This window comes from Miscanthus floridulus, chromosome 18, assembly GCF_019320115.1.
Source record: "Miscanthus floridulus cultivar M001 chromosome 18, ASM1932011v1, whole genome shotgun sequence".
NCBI classification, from domain to species: Eukaryota; Viridiplantae; Streptophyta; class Magnoliopsida; order Poales; family Poaceae; genus Miscanthus; species Miscanthus floridulus.
The window spans coordinates 103,459,542-103,477,363 of NC_089597.1; the positions used below are offsets into that span (position 1 = coordinate 103,459,542).

A 17,822-nucleotide genomic window follows, 5' to 3' on the forward strand; every position below is an offset into this window, starting at 1 on the left:
CATCAACTGTAGGAGTTATGCAACGCTTGCAGTACCCATGGTACATCACATCATCTACAACAAATAGGAATAAACCCTGAGTACGAGAATGTACTAAGCTAGACTTACCTGTCATAAACCAAAATAATAAGACACCAAGGAGTATGCAAGGCTTTAATGGTGGAGTTAGCTTGACAACATTTTGCATAAAAGCTTAAGTAACATAACTTGGAGATTTAGTACCTCTAGCATCAATTTGAATACCTATTCAATTAAGCATCTCTAGATTAGCACCTGTACTAGAGAAATCACTTCATTAAGCTAACAAGCATTAGTAACCATATCCGGTATAATAATTTGAGCAATCATCATAACCACCAAGTTTCAATTAGTGCTTCTAAGTTGCCGCTGCTCAGTCAAGTTCTCAATATCCGGGAGAGGATGATTCGAATCGATTCCAACCCAGCTGGGGAATTTATTCCTAACACAAACTGAGGCACACCCGTGCTAAGGTAGCCTTAGGTTACCTTTGGTACAATTCAAGTACAGTCGCGGGTCCGATCAACGCCGCACCCTCAGATATTCTACCAATCTACTAGGAAGATCGGGACTCGAACCCACCCTTGAACTCACTCCATTGGCTCTCCACACATCCTTACTGCCTTCAGTGTGCGTATTTTCATTTATTGGGGCCTGACCTAAATTGAATTACTCGGCTTCGCTATCGTATCATCGGATCCGGTTAGCTAAGTGCTAGGCATGTGTTCAACATGACATGAGGACGTACAACGAATCGATCCTTAATCGACACAGACGGAGATAGATAGGCACCCAAGATCTCCAGGCCTTGTTGCTTCTATATCACGATCCTGCTCGATCTCCATATTCATTCACACATGGTTATTTCCACGCTAGCAAATATAGCCAACCGTGATTTGTTATCAGCCTATATCATGTAGGTGATAGGTAATCACCTGACTTCTATCGACTAAGCATGACTAAGCATATATTCGATCCTAGACCTACATAGGATTCAAGATATATATATACATATATATATATATACATACATATATATATATATACATATATACATATATACATATATATATATGGACAAGGAAGATATATGCAGCAAGTGGTTCCAATCAACTCCTAGTACTTAATGCATCAACATAAAAGGACTCAAGTTGATAGTTTGAAAACATAGGAGGCTTAGAATGCTCTGGGGCTTGCCTTTCACAAAGGTCGAGGGCTGATGATCTGGTCACTCAGGCAACTGTTCATCATCTGGCTTGCCTTCTCTAGGGGCCTCCTATTGCTGTACTTCCTGATGCTCTTCCTAGGGATCAGCCTTGTACTCCAACATGGTGATTTCTTCCGTCGCACCTATTGCATGCACATGCAAAAAGTGAGAATCATGAATGCATATGAAGGGTCATGGATGACATGACATGATAATGCGCATGGTTAAATGATGACTATCAGATTAGGTCATTAGGATGATAACAAAGTTGAATTCTTATTTACTGAGTATGTGTATATCTCTTCTCTAGAAATTTCTAAGACTTCTCACCAAGTCAATTTCTAAACCACAAACAACTGCTACATGTTTTAACCATAACTAGAGTTCTACTCATCCAAATCCAATTATCTTAGACTTTATGAAAAGCTTATAAAATTTCCTACAACTTTCATTTAATCACCAAAAAGTGATTCAACCACTATCCTAGTCAAAATAGGTAAATTTCCCAGGTCTGTCTAGAAATTCTAGAGAGTAAGCACTTCGGGAGACCAACTTCTAACATCTATAACTCTCAAATCATTTAGCCTATTGCCCTAAAATTTTGACATAAGCTAGATAAATAAGTTATCTACAACTTTGTTATTGATAATATTCACAACAAACATCACCTTACCCATGCAATTTACTTAAGAACCAAAACTATCCAAACAGTCACTAAAATTAAATTATAGAGCAATTAATATTTCACTGCATACAAGCAATCAAATTTGGGCACAACCAACAGTACCAATAGTTAATAGGCATCATACACACTCTAGAAATCATGATGGTCAAGCCCAAATAAATTATTTATATGCCTTTATTAATTTATTTGGACACTAAGGTGAAATAAGGAAAATATATTATAATTGCACAATAAATTCTGAGAAAATTACAGTAGCCTACATATGACCCCAAAAGTATACTATACAAATTTCATGAAATTTGGAAATGTATATCCATCTCTACAAAAATAACAAATTGTATAGGCTTATTTTAGCAAAAATAGTTTAGCCTAGTGAAAAGTGTCAAACAATAGATTTTATATTTTTATTACATTCATCCTAGCGCCATAACACTGTGTAAAAATTGTCATGATCATTAGTTATGTATTTTTACTCCATTTATTTTCACTAGAAATTAGCAATTATTTAAGATTAAATAGGAAGACCATATTCCAAGTATGCTTACTATAGGTTTAGTATTTTTCTTAGCTAGAGCATGTCAACACAAGATCAGCAAAATTGGCATCATAATTTTATCACTTTCCTAGCTCAAGTTATGCATTTTCCAAGATTGAAAACAATTTAAAAGAACTTGTCTAGCTCCATTTAATTCCCCTAGAAAACCATCTCAAACAGTAGGTTTCATATTTTTATCAAATAGTAGACTTTATGATGAATCCAACAAAATTTGGTTCACCAAAAATGGACATCTACAACTCTACTTATGAATTTTCAAAGTTCACAAGCATTTCATGAAAAGAATAAAAAGAGAACCTAAACTACAATCGCTGACATGTGGGACCTGCTTTTCAGTAGGCCCCACTAGTCAGTGATACCGGGGTAGGGGAGACGCTCCAGACAGCCCTATCTCACCAGCGGCGAGATCACCGGCGACGAGGGTGATACCAATATGTTCCCCTCATCAAGCCGCATCGATTGGTGGTGAAGACGTGACCTAGGGTTCACCAGAGATGGCTCGCCGGCGGCAATGGCGGACGACGGAGGTAGCATAGAGGTACGCCGACATTCTTCGGCCACCACGTGCTCTGGTGAGGTGCACTATGGCTTCGCGGAATCCTAACAAAGCTATCTAGGGTGGGTTAGGGTTCCGGTGAGGCAGCGGTGAGCTCTGCCCACGTGCATGCTACGGCGACGGCGATGGCACGATGGTGCGTGGCTGTGTTCCAGTGCTGTTAGGGCGGTAGCATCTAAATGGTCACCAGCGTGGGTTCCTATGACCTACAGAGGTGACAAGACGAGAGAGAGAATGAAAAGGCTCAAGCTTGCATTGGCCATCGGCGATGCTCCGGTGAGACCACCGGTGGCGGAAACGGCAATGCGCCCATACCTAGTACTTGAAGGGCTTGGCAAAGGGGTGGAGATTGAAGCACGAAGCAAGGCAGAGCTATTGGCACGCTCGATTAGAAAATGGTGCGGTGATGGTAGCGCTATGCGGTGGCGAAGCTTGCGGCGGGAATGGCGAGCTTGGCGTCACCATTGCGGATGCGAGAGCGAGCGAGGGAGAGGAAATGAGCGGGAGAGAGCAGACATGCGTGTCGTGGCGGTGTTGATGTCCTCCCTGGCCAAACTAGTGGGGCCCGCGTCGGCGTATGGACGCCAGATGGCGAGCATGGCCAGATGATGGTCGGCCACCACCAGCTCGATTTGAATCGGCTTAAGCCATTTCAGTTTGACTAAAACCGCCCCTTCCTCACTCTCTATCTCTCAAACCAGCGTGATTCAATGAAAACCGTAATAATCAAAGTTGTAGAGCTTCATGAGTACTCCAACTTTGCTTAAATGAGTTTGGTTTGGATCGGCCTAGTTTTCAAACTACAGTGCGTCAAACACGGGTACATTGAAACTGTAAATCACTCCCAGACCTAGAAAATTTTCAAGGTGCTAGAACAATATTTTCTTGCTACTTATGCACTGTTTTAGAGCAAGTTAGGAGCTAAATTAGACCATGACCCAAAAATAAAAGTTGTTAATCTAGTTGAGTTCTACAACTTTGCTTTAGGGTGCATAGCCATGCAAAGTCTCTATGGTATAGTTCAACTTAGGTCAAACATGCAACTTGAAAATGGTACCTTACACTATAATCATGACTTAGAGGTCAAATTGGTCCAAGTCATGAATACCAAAATTGTTCCATGTGACATTCTAAGCATGTTTAAGGTACTCCTAGGGTCCCACAAGCATTTCACACAATGATCACATGTAAACCCTAGCCTAGGTATAAATTTAAGAGGCATCACATGTGATATAAGCAAGGTAGTGAAGATATAATTTGACATGCTCATGCTCATGAATGCTCAAGGATGATTATGCTCATGCAATGCCAATGCCAAATGCATGCTTAACACCAGGGTGTTACATACATGGGGTGAGTGGTCGATATTGTGTAAGCATGGTGCTTATACATTGTTTACGTATGGATACACCCTATATTCTGAGCCATGTGGTAGATCACGGATGTGACACTTCCGTTGAGTCCTTTGTAGTCCACTCCCCAAATATAGGTATACAAGTAGGATCTAGTTACGAAGGAAGACAAGCTTTGTTCTTAATCTTCCTTAGTAATATCCCTTATGTGTAGATATAAAGATGATCTTAGCCATGATTACTAGGTGTAATTGCACTAATCAATGTACGCTTTGACTTGTAATAAAGAATGACTTATAAATTATTCCTCTAATATTCTACCTGACCATGCTAATGCCATATAAAGGAGTACTCTGAGTGACTTATCATTATCGTTGATTAATACTTATATATATATATATATCTTATCATATGACTTACCCCTATTATGAGTAGAATATTGGTTATGGTTTACTTTTTCATTAATAGTATAAGTTATCAATACTTGTCCATGCTAGACCTTCCCTATTGTAAAATATAAATAATGATACCTAGAATACTCCCAGGTGAAGTGCTACAATGGTATAATTATCTATGCGCTTATAGATTCCTTTACATTCATATATCTTTATATTCTTTCTAGTCACATAAAATGATAAAGAACTACTTAGTATCATTCTAGCAGCGATGCTAAGCAGTACCAACAAGCATCTCTGGCACCATCACTAGGGATGTCAACCTAGTAAAGTAATGTTAGGAGATGTAGGTAATTAATAGGTGGCTACTAAAACAAGTGACACGTTAATAAATACCAACAACAACCATTGCAACATATACAACACCCTGATCTACTTTTGTAATATCCATATAAAACACTTGTAACATACCTATGAAACATCTAAAACACTTGAAACATAGGCTTGCAAAATGCACTTTTAGCATAACATCTACTAGCTGTTTGGACAAATGGAGGCTCGTTGACGCGTAGCTCGACGCCGGCACAGAGCTAGATGCCATGGAGTGTCGCTGGGGGGGATGCAAGCAAGCGGGCGGTTGCGTGGCCTCGGCGAGCGGCTATGCGGCCACCGATGAGCTGTTGCGCGAATTCAGGCCAGACTAGGATAAAAGGAGATGTCGCACAGTCCCTTTGCCTCCGTGCTACAGGCAACGTCCGTCGCCAATCTCATCCCTTAGGCGCTGGCATCGATGGGAGGAGAAGCAGCAGGGGAGAGGATAATGTTGTGTTTTTGAAATGAGAGCAGGGAGAGGATAAGAGTATGTTGGATCTATAGGAAGGAAGTGGCGTGCAGACAAGAATGGTGCAGGATTTTTATTCGTACCGGCATGCATTTTGACGGTGGGCAAGACGTCTTATTCTGGCTGGGGCAGATGCCCTAAGCATAGCATTTCTGTTTTCTAAGTAGTGCACTAGTACATCTGTAAAGCGCAAACATAAGCATGATATTCAGAACGCAAAGCATCTTCATGCAATTTAGACTAGATATATGGACAAATGCCTCTGGTTCCGAGGGAAGGTATAATTATTTAAGTCTAGATCAATCAGAACATGGCTTTTGTTAATGACTAGAAAAGTAGAAGAAAAAAATTGCAGAAGTAGCAAATACCATCCTTTTTTAGAGTAGGTGATCCCTTTCTTATGCATCCCTCAAATCAGACCATTGCAAATAAGGCATAAAGCATCGCTCCTCACAGGGTGACATGAGCGGAGCCTAGCACCACTGCCCCCACACTCCTCACCTTCGCCGCTTGTCCTCGCTACCACATGGGCGCGCCACCGGAGGCCGTGCGGCCGCAATATATGAAGGTGGTGTCCGGGGCGTTGCTCGTCTCCTCTGCTCACTCTATCCCTTTGTTAGCGGGGAATGAGCACAAGAGCCCTTTACAATCCTTCTCTATAGCCCCCCTACATAATCTCCACATGGTGCTCTATGGAGTCTGCTGCCTCCGAGCGTCTAGGTGACACAACTACCTAGAGTAATAAGAATCGTGGGAGCTCGAATGATGAACTATTGCCACTAGATATAATCTCTCAATGGAAATGCACTAGATCCTCTCCAATCTCACTCAAATGCAATGCCAACTAAGCAAATGCGAGTCAAGTGTTATCTTGAGCTCTAGTTGGTATGTGTATCTGATGGGAGTGCAAGAGAGCTAAAAAGCCCAATCACATCTTCTATTTATAAGCCCTCAAGAGAAACTAGCTATTATATCAACTAAAGCAGCAATATGCATACTCACCGAAAAGGCCTGGTGGTGTGATCAGAGCTTTGCACCGAAGGCTCCGATGGCTAAATTAAACTAGCAATTACATGACCTTGTCTCCGGTGGCTCTTCTCCACTGAGCACCGGAGTTTTTTTATGGTCCCGTTGTTTTTCCACCGGAAAACCTCTCTTTGGAGTTCAACTCCGGCGAACACTCCGGTGTACTCTAGAGAGTTTTGCAGAAGGGTTTTAGGCCCTCAGAAAGCTCCGGTGACCCCCAAAGGAAGCTTCTGATGACCCCTTTTGAAAAACGCCTGCGCACACATATTTTTGCCACATGCCGAGCCTTTTCTCCGCAGGCACCGGAAGAATAGGTCTGCACCTTGAAAACAGTCGTTGTCGCCCATCAAACTTTCCTCTAGTAGTCCTTCTCCATTGACCACCGGGGATTTTCGGTGAACACGCATGCACAGTGAAAATGCGATGATCCAACCGGATTTTTAACCTAGATGTAATCATTGTTTTAAAAATAATCTACCCAAAATAAAGTTAATTTCATATCTAAGCCATTTGGTTGCACAATCCCACATAACATAACTAAATCACATTATCGTGCCATATGCATTGGTACAATAAGGCTGCCAAGTTAGCACCACAGATCTAACGTGGATGCTCCTGTCACACTATTCTCTTTTGCCATGGTTTTGTCCCGTGACTATTTGGCGGGACAACAAGAGCTGCTAGCTAAATCCCATTTTCAAATACATTTTCTATCCATCATAATGAGTATTCAAGTCTTCATACCTAACTTTACCAATATATCTACGATTTTACTATCTATAGACCTAGAATCAGCAGGTGAAGGAAACAAGAAACTCCGGATATGTGGGTGCTGCCTTCGCTTTCCCTTGCAATCTCGTCGTCATTCTTCCACTAAACAGTGACAGACTGCTCTAGCATGGTTGGCTTTGTCTTGTGCTCGGCTTTCTTCGTTGCGCCGACCTCCATTCGCCACCCCCCATCACCACTACTCCTCGTTCCATCAGCTTTTGTCTGTGTTGCCAAGGAAACCGAAGAGGTGTGCGAGGGAGAGGGAAGAAATGAGAGTCCACCGACCATCGAAGGTCTTCCTGCAAAATACACCACTACTCACCACTGCGGCATGCATAGCCTTGGCCACATCAGCAAAAGGCTACGCGTTGACGGTATACTAAGTATATGTACCTGAATGTGCGATTTACGACTTGCATGTCGATCACAAAACTAGAATAACGCAACCAAACAAATTTAAGGACCGTATGGTTTTTTTTGGTTCATTCAAATTGTTTCCTCGGCATCGGCCCACGGTGACACAACTTTGTTTTTCCAAAAAGTTTTTCCGAGGAGGAAAATGAATCGGATTCCATTATCCAAAAACAATAATTAATCAATGAGCAAAAAATAAAACAAATCCCAGGGTCCCGCCGTCAGCCGAAGAAGCGCCGAGGCCGCAGCGCAGGAACCGAAACGAAATGCCCTGCAGCAAATCCGTCTATCGACCCCATCTTTCGAAAGCAACATAAATCCATCGCCGTCCGCCGCCCTTGGCTTTCCCTCAACAAATCCTAGCACGTACGTACCCTCCAGGTCCAGCCGCAAACAGAAATCCATCTGCAGCGGAGCGGCGGGGCGGCCGCGCTCTCTCGTCTCGCCACGAGTCGACCCACCCGGGCCTGCCGCTCTCGTCGTCGTCCTCCCCGGTCATCCGGGTTCGTCGCCAACGCCGCCACCCACCGCACGCGCGGTTTTCCCATCACGAGTGCGAACCCCTCCCCTCCCTATACCTACTTGCGCTTCGGAACTTCGGATCATCCGTGCGACCGTGCCGCCTCTTGTATTGTGTGCAGTGTGCTAGCTATTTCTGATCCCGGTTTCACCGCCGTGCTCCCTGCCACAACCATTGCGCTTACCTTTTTTTTATTGATTGATATAATTCATTGTCCTTGCCTTCGCTGCGCGGTTCGCTGATTGCAGATTTAGTTGCTCTCCGTTGCAAATAGGAGTATTTTGGTTTAGTCGAACCACTTCGCCCGATTTCTTCCGACTCGGGTTGGACCGCCATTGTTGTTACTAATCTGCTCGGTCAGTCGAGAAAATTGGATATTTGCTCCTGTCTGCAGCATCAATTCTGTATTCTTTGTACTTGTTGTGGTCCACTAGGATGATGTAGCATTAGTTAGTTTTGCCTCACTTTTTCCATTCACCTTTTTTCTAACAAAATTTTGTTTCCTAGGTTAACCACCGCGTTTATTTTTTATTTTTTACATCGTTCATTCTACTGTTAAAAAGTAGAATTTCGACTTTGGGCTGCAACCTTACTGTTTGTTAGAAAAAAAAATATGCGAATGACGGCCATTCCTCATTCATTTCACCTGTGTGCGTGTGCAAGGTTCATCGGAATGAGGCGCGAGGGCCCTGCAGTGTCGTTTAGACAGGGCGCTGCTGGTGACATGGCAGGAGCTATCTTCATGTGCAACATATCCACAAGGGAACAAAGCTTTCAAGCAAAAGTTTTCAGCCTGCCGTTGGAGTATCAATCCTTTGTTACCAATGTCAGGAAGGGGATGCCTTTGTTTCTCTTTGACTACACTCTGCGCAAGCTTTACGGGGTCTTTGAGGCTGCCTCTGATGGAGGGCTCAATATTTGCGATTCTGCGGTTCAACGCTCATATCCTGCGCAGGTAAGCCTCAACACTAAATGCCTTGGGTTTTTTTTTCTTCTTTTAGTATAAAAATTATAATGGGTTTTCACTTGTGTAGGCAGTAGGCATAACGACATAGGAATAGGGAATACCTGAATTGCTTTTAAATGTTTGTGACTTTTGCACATTAGATCAGCTAACAAGCACTACACCTGAGATGAAGCTGCCCTGATGATAAAGATGATTATATGATAAAGCTATTCATTTGGTTTTAGACCAAAGACCTTAAGACCGATTGATCTCGCTTTATAGAAAGCATTTTATTCATTTGGTTTTGAGCTGACCTTTTTTCCCCACTATAGGTTCGCATCGATATTATTTGGAAGTGCAGACCACTAAGTGAAGATGAGTTTTTCCCTGCCATAGAAGACAACTACTATCATCCAAGGAAGTTCTACTTTGACCTTTCCTATGAGCAGGTTTGCTTTGCTCCACCTTTACTACATAATGTTACAAATGTACATTCTAATTGCATCGCTGTGACAATAAAAACTTCTACTGATTCGCAGGTTGTTCGCCTATATGAGTTGTTCGATGACAGGAGGGTAGAGCGCCCTATTCATGACTATCCAAAAAATGAGAGTTTGGAAATAAACCGCTCCAGCAAAGGGATACTGGACAAAGAAAGCTTGACTCCAGATGTTCCTGATTGCAATGATCAATCACGCCTTTCAATTCCCAACATTTCAGAAGTTGTAAGAAGATACTCTACTCCTACAAGCATGCAAACAGATTCACCACTTAGTGTTGACGCATACCCAAACATGTTGATGCCCATGAGAACTGAAACTTTTGGAGCCCAAATTGCTCCCAACCTGAGCCGTCATGACCAAGTAGACGTCCATTCTCAGCGTGAGCTTTTCCCAACCGCTCCAATGACAGATGCTGTTTCAACTCATGTATCTGCCCCTTGCTCTCAAACTTCTAGGCTGCAGCTGGTTGCAAAGCAGTCATACCTGTTGCCACAAGACCATCCACATAATACCTTGCCTTCTGGATGTTCAGCTCAGGAGCCAAGAGGAGCTAAATTTGTTGCAAATCAGTCATATCCATTATCTCGTGGCTATTTGCACAATTTCTCGCTAACTTCTGGATATGCAAATCAGAATCCAACTTACAAAGGCAGTAATCATTTGAATTCAACTTTTACCCCGTATGATCGGTTATATCCTCAATCGTCGCTGTCAAATCGACAAAGTAACTCTGACTATCAAGTTCCTTGTGACATCTGCTTCAACCAAGACCGCTCTGGTGCACATAACAACATATATGCATGTGAGCCTCGATGTTTCAGTGGAGAAGCTTTGCCACAGGCAAAACTAAGCAAACTAGGTATTCCCACATATCCTGAAGCTGAACGTGATGGGAAAGCAGTACCAGCAATTTATCAACAGAAAACAAGTTCTACTGATTACATTCAGATCCTTGATTGTGATCAAGACTTCAAAAATGATGGGATGAAGAAACATGGTACCTGTAGCAGTACTTCGGATGCATCAGATCTTGAAAATGGTATTCTCAATCCACGACATACACAACATGCTATAGGAGCTGAAACTAACAGAAAGAATTGGTGTAACCCTCCACAAACAAGTGTATTTTCTCGCTTATCATTGAGCAAGCAACTATCTTCTCAAGAGGCTACAGGTCCTACGCTGAACCAATTGGTTTCTTCTCTTTCCCAGAAGACAGAACAATGGAGTCACAAAAATAGACCAACTGCAGATGGTATTATTCCGTTGATCGGGGAACAGGCTATGGACTGTTTTCATGCAGAGCTGAACCTGCCAAGTCAACTAGAGCTGGAAGAAGAAGAAAGCATAGAGCCACAACTTCCCAACTTGAACTTCAAGAGACGCAGTAAAGCAGGGGAGGTGGATGCAAATTTGGGAAAAGAAAGTGGGAAAGTCAAGAGAAGAAAGCTTGTGCGCCCTTCCTTTGAAGAAAACAAAGTTTCTACAAATGCCAAGGAAGAGTTGAAAAGAAATTGCACGCAGAACATGAATCAAAACTATCAGGAAGCCAGTAAAGATCATTTTGACATTGACCTAAATGCACCTGCTGCATCAGCAGATAACGATCTACTGGAGGAGGATAACAGAAGTGCAGTGTGTCCAAGTGTTATCAAGATACAAACAGAGAAACCACCTGAAACAGACGTGAACAAGGCAAACAACTCAGACGTGATGGAGACAACCAAACAAGATCCATCAGTTGCACCCGCACAAAAGGTTTCCATTGAATTTAACATCGCAGACCTGAACACAATGGATGAATCGAAACTGCGAACAATTCTTGATCAGACATCCTCATTGTTGTTATCACTTGGTAAGCTCAAAAGTGGGAAGTCTAACAACTCTGAAGAGGCTAGGTCAAGTGTTTTTGCTATGAGGACAGGAATGTAAACATGGCGGTGAACTCTAATAGGGAGCGCCAAACCTGAGTGCAACTGACAATAGCAACAAAAAGGGGTGTCCACTTCATCTCGATTAGAATATATATGGCAGCACAAGATTGAAGTTTATATATGAGCAACTAGTGCCCTTCAGTATGTGTAGAAACGGTTCTTTCTCATGATCATTTTGTAATTTGGGTGGATATTTCTGGACGGCAAATCGACTCTTATCATGTAGGAGCACCACTTATCTCAGAAAACTTAAAACAACACCAGCTTCTCGATTCATTGCTAATCCTGTTCCGGTTTGATGCAAAATTTCTCTTTGCTTTTCTGTATTTATTTACATCTTTTCAATGTTGTACTGCCGTTTGCTACTGCAGTTTTGACCACAACAAATTCTAGATTTTTTCTGCCCGACCACCATACTTCGTGTATAGCAGTAGCAGACGACGTGGAAATGAACAACGTTTAAAACGTGGAAATGAACAACGTTTAAAATTTGTTTCTCAGACTGATTCACGCATGATGAGCAGTGAGCGCGGTTACAGAACAGCTTGTGACGTGCAACTCCTGCTCCTCTCCGTGTCACCAGACGTCCAGACCTCACCGTGCTTGAAGCTCGATGGCCGCCTGTGCACTCACTTTTTTCTTTTTTACAGAGGAAGAAAGCATCTCCCGCAACTAAAAAAAACTAAAGAGTGGACACACTTTTGTGCGACATTCCAACGTGCGCATGGTTCCACCTGCTGCGATCCCGCACCCCCTCGCTACGACGTCCTACCCCCGTCCGTGCGACGTCCTACCCCCGTCCGGAAACCACGGCGCCTGCGACAAATGTCTCGCCTCGTCGGTCTGCCGTACCTGCGAGTCCGTCCCCGTGAAATTCGTCCGTCTGCCCTGCGAGTCCGCCCCTCCTCTCCCCCTTCTCCCCGTCGAGAGCCACCGAGCCGCAACTCCTCTCTTTCCATCGCCCTCCTCCTCCTCCTCCTCTCTCTCTCTCCTCCTTCCAAATCCGCCGGCGCGAGGTGAACGACGCGTTCGTGGCGGCAGCGGCCCTTGGGAACAAGGACGTGGCCACCTCCGCATCACCCTCCTCTCTCTCTTCCAGATCGGCATCGCGGTGGCCCTCCCTAACCGTTCCAGCACCAACGGCAGCATGACAGCGGTATCGGCGAGCCGGATCCACCCCTCGTTCGGCCGCGGAGACAACGACGATGCAGCCACTGGCGCCGGCGCCGCCGCTTGTTCCTCCCTGCCGCGGCACAGACCCCAGCGACCACGCGCTGCCAACGGCGGCGCTACACCACACGGTGTGGAACCGGTCCAGCATGGGGTTCCACGGCACCGACGGCTTCTCCGTCTACGACGCCGCCAGCACGCTCGCCTTCCGCGTCCACAACTACTCGTGCCGTTGGAAGGTGTTCGCCGGCGAGCTCCTCCTCATGGATGGCCAAGGCTCGCCCCTCCTCGCCGTCATGCCATAGGTACGTCCGTGTCCTGCTCGTGATCCGGCCCGGCCACCCATCTACAGTCTCCAAAATTTCATTTTCAAGAAACCTACACACACGATCGGTCATGGTGTCCTCGCAACAAAATGGGGTCTTTTTTAAATCGGGAAATGGTGCTTCCTACTCTGCAAGATTCTTGGTTATTATGCGAGAGTTGATTCGTGATCTCTGCAGGTTTTATTCAAAGAATAATTCTGTCGCCACATCGGCTGTAGTATGTACGTACTAGAATCGAGCACCGCTTCACCGCTGGTTACATCGAGTAAGTCCTCCCAGGGGTGAGCTCAATTTCTCCTGATTTGTTGTCTCCTATGTTACTTTGATCAAAAGTTTGAACGCCATGACTTGAAACACTTGTGAGATCTAACATTGTAGGCACACAGGGCCATACTGCAGAATTTGGTGGCCTGGTGCAAAATGCATAGTTAGGCCCTACGTTTAAGAAATGATAATTGCTAAATTGTCTGTCTTTTCCATTTACAATGCATATTTTTTGAAAATATCATGTTAGGCAGTAAAAGAAACCATGACCGTATTTTCAAAATGAAATCTCAAATGTTATCTCCGTGGATAATCTTTTGCAGAACTAAAGATTGAACGATAGATATATTAAATTCATGCTAGGCAACAAACAACTTCTTTGCTTGTGTCTTCGTGAGTTGTGTTTTCAGAGACCCCTGGCATGTCCTTCACCTCGAGAATAAAATAGATGAATATTACCAGAACAGGGTTACTGTTGGGGAAAATGCGTAGTACTTCCTGCATCCCAAAAAGGGTTGAATGGGGTCTAATGAGAGTTAAGAGGGGAGTAATTAATTCTTACGATGATTGTCAAAAGAAATTTGCAGCAGCAAGTCAACAAGGATTGAGTGAGGTGCAGAGAGAGGACTAAGATAGCCATCTGGACTTAGCGCGAAAGAACAGATACACGTTTGGTCGTTTGCAACCTGCAAGTTACCTGCTTCTAATTTGCCAATTATATGCAAAGCAGTATTTGGGGGCCCTAATTTTGGGGGGTTATATGCTATCTCTCAACCTGAACTTCCTAGCGCACAGCCTTGTTGTAACAACCCCAAAATGAAATGTTCAAGCTGAAGCAAACATATCCGGTTAAAATTCGCTCCTCACTTTGGAATAGTGAAACTGTCAGGTGCTTGCCACCATATTACGCTCCAAAATTAGAGAGACAAGGAGTGGCAATTCTCTGGCAGCATAAAATGGTTTCCTTTGTTATGTTCTTAATGGTAACAACATAATTTCCCCTTTTACAGGCCATTGGTAGTTCTCTTGGTCTTCTCTTTTGTGGGAAGGACATTGAACCAGTTTGGGGCCATAAGGAATTCTTGAAGTTCATTATTTTGGTCAACTCCATCTGTGGCATTCTTGCGTTCTGCTTTGCTATTGGACTCTTCTACGTCACCGGAAAGGAGAGCTTCCTGTATGTTTTAAACTGTCATTCAGTCTGTCAGATGTGACTATTACTGATCACTCATTACCTGGCACTGCTCTTAGTTCTTTTTAATGTGCTTATTGTCCATGCCTCCCTTGAGTATCAAAATGGTCGATTGATGTGCTCTTATTGACATCTGCTTCTAATGAATAAGATCATACTCTTACGTCTGCCAGTAAGAACTGCAGAATAACTATATCAATTGGCTACTCTTCTATTCACTAATTAAAAATCTTTGGAATTTAGACACAATGATACCACACGAGCACATTTACTTGTTATTGCGTCATTTGAGTTACTAGGTTACATGGCAACATACTACTTCTTGAGAAAATAAGGTTACTGTCTGAGGACATTACCTGACTTTCCTATAACATGACATGCAGTGTCACACCACTTTCTGGTTTCCACGGTTGCCTTGCTGGCTTTTTTGTGGCCCTGAAGCAGCTCTTGCCAAACCTTGAGCTTCCTATGTGCTTTTTTAGGAAAACAAAGGCAAAGGTATACCAAACAGACATTTCTAAGACTACAGTTGTATACTCATTGTAGTAGTGTACTTATTCCGCAGACACTTATAAGCTTGATGCTGAGTTATCTTATCTCTTTGTTTCTCTCTTACTACTGCAGTGGCGCCATTCTTTGTTGTATGTTTCTCAAGTATCATGGCCTTCATCGTGCCTGATTCCATTAACTTCTTGCCAACTTTGGTGTCCGGGATGTATGTTAGCTGGCTTTACCTGACATACTTTCAAAGGAACCCACTGACTGGACTTAAGGGTGATCCCAGTGATGACTTCTCCTTCCCCAGTTTATTCCCAGCTGCCATGAGGTACTTTGAATCTTTTGTTTTTTTCTTTTTTACATCAGCAAACACTCACTACTGATCTCACTTTTGATTTCATTCACTGCTTTTGTTTTCCCTACAGACCAGTTACAAACCCTGTGGCCAACCTGTTTGATAGGATGTTGTGTGCAAGGTCTAGGCCTTCCGAAGTGGCTCTCCCAATTTCAGATCCTACCAAGGCTTCAAGAAGAAGGTATAAAAGTTCTCTTTTAGTTAGAATTTAGATAAGGTCATACCGTTGTGCTATACCAGTAATATTTGTTGCTGGTGTTTCCCTTTGATTGCGATGATAATTCTTAAAGACTTGAGTGAGGCATCTAGACGCCATCAAGTGCTAATAGAGCTAACACCACAATTGATCTAGCTCAGCTTTTTGTAGTACGGAGGGCTTACTGGACTAGATGCCGAAATTGGTGACATTATCACGTCTAGCCGTGAGAAGGATGGACTGGTCGATTTTTTTTTCTCCCCATGTATCTGCTTCATCATTTTAGTGGCTTATTATTGAAGATAAGGTCACCTAGATCAGTTGCTCACCTACGGTTTGCTATCACAACACTACTCGGCTTTGATCAAGTAACTATGTAAGCACTTGTTTTTTGTCACTTTGCTTTGAATGTTCACTGTGATCCATTCTTCTTTTTCCTTTCTACATGTAGATCATACTTTTCCAGACATTGTTCCAATAGTTTCTGTGGGGGGTATGACCCCAGATACCCATGACAGACCACTTGGGCTACGCCCCCAGGGGCGGCCCAGCCCACAAGACGAAGCCTTGCAGGGTATGACTCTGCTCGGCGCCTCCCGCAAGACACCGGGAAGATATCCTGAAGATACTACGAGATCTGTTAGGATATGTATGATCCTAAGATTCATGTAATCAGTTATTACTTTTCAGTTATCTCTCAGATCTAACCGACTTGTAACCCTGCTCCCCGGACTATATAAGGCGGGCAGGGACCTCCCTCCAAACTCACGCAATATCATACGATAGCTAATACAAACCAACAGACTACAGGAGTAGGGTATTACGTCATACTGATGGCCTGAACTTGTCTAACTCATGTGTCTCTGTTGTCTTCTTGTTCTTGATCTCACGCTCCTCTGCCGATCAATCTACCTTTGTGGGATACCCCTCGGAGGACTGCCGACGATATTCTATCGACAATTGGTGCGGCAGGTATGGGTTTGCGTGTTGTTTCCTTGTCGAACAAGATGGCTTTTTCCATAGGCTCTTCGTCCCTCCCGTAGCCCGACCAGATCTTCACGGTCGGATCGATCTCGTGGATCATCAATGCTGACGGAGTCAGAGAGCTCCTCGAGCCAGTGCGGATCAATTTTGCGCCGATCACCCCCACAGCTGCGACTGCAGATCCGATCTCGGAACCACCTTTGAGGTCACCTTCATCAACAACTTGCTGCCCGCTTCCTCGCTACCAGAGGAGGTAGATCAACAACGACGATCTGATCGCATCAATCGATCAGGTTGGTCAGAAGCTCGCCGATTGCCTCTCCATCGCCGAATCGGCTCTGGACACTCGGTCCAGCGCCGACCATCCTCCGGTCTAGATCTACCGGAGGCTGCTCGGAAAACTCTAGGAGTTACGGCTCTACTCTTCGGGCTCACCAACGTCGCCACCACCTTCCAAGATGCCCTAAGGGGCAAATTCATCGACCAGGTGGGAGGCGTCCATCCCCACGCCGACCAGATCGCCGACTAGCCTCCGCCGGCCATCAACATGCTCCATGTCGGCCGACGCTCTGGAGCGTCCCTCTAGACCATCCCGGAGGAGAATATAGGCTCCGAGTCCTAGGGCTCTATGAAGACCCTCGTCGAAACCTTCACTGAGCAACTTCTTCTCCCTCCATTCCGTGGCGATGCAATCTTCAACGTCAGCATCGACAGCCCCCCTCTGAACGGTGAAACCGAGGAGGAACGCGCCACTCGTGAGAACCGGAACGTCAACCGCGCACAACATCGAGCAAACGAGATTACCCTTGCGATGGCCGAGCAGCAGCTTGACTCGCAAGGAAGGCCGCTCCAGTGCAACCTTGATGACGGGTTTCTTCGCGTTGATGGCCATGACATCTATAAGACTCCAAGCGCCAACCTGGCCATGGCCGCCAATGAGCTCGCCCGACTCCAGCAGACACCGGAGGTCACCAGGGTCGCCGCAATGCTCAAAGCGACGCATTGTCAGGTCAATGAGATCCGCTAGGATTAGAGACCTTTCTACTCCACAACCTCGATTCGCCGATCAATCGCCACAAGATCCGATGGCCGCCCAAGTCGCTTCACCGACCA

The 17,822-nt window shown here is 44.4% G+C and overlaps 1 long non-coding RNA gene and 1 pseudogene across 7 annotated transcripts; both read left to right on the forward strand.

Moving 5' to 3' along the window:
* The first annotated feature begins 8,187 nt into the window (after nucleotides 1-8,187).
* LOC136521252 (uncharacterized) lies at nucleotides 8,188-11,917 on the forward strand (annotated as a pseudogene).
* A 649-nt stretch (nucleotides 11,918-12,566) lies between these two features.
* Nucleotides 12,567-16,582, forward strand: LOC136521253 (uncharacterized). 7 transcript variants are annotated; one of them, XR_010775512.1, is made up of 7 exons: nucleotides 12,567-13,199; nucleotides 13,398-13,485; nucleotides 14,495-14,661; nucleotides 15,060-15,174; nucleotides 15,301-15,502; nucleotides 15,600-16,101; nucleotides 16,177-16,582. It is a non-coding gene; the product is annotated as an uncharacterized lncRNA (long non-coding RNA). The 7 variants fall into 7 exon arrangements; XR_010775513.1 differs by having other exon boundaries at nucleotides 15,600-16,093; XR_010775517.1 differs by having other exon boundaries at nucleotides 15,600-15,710; nucleotides 15,887-16,582.
* Nucleotides 16,583-17,822: the final 1,240 nt, after the last annotated feature.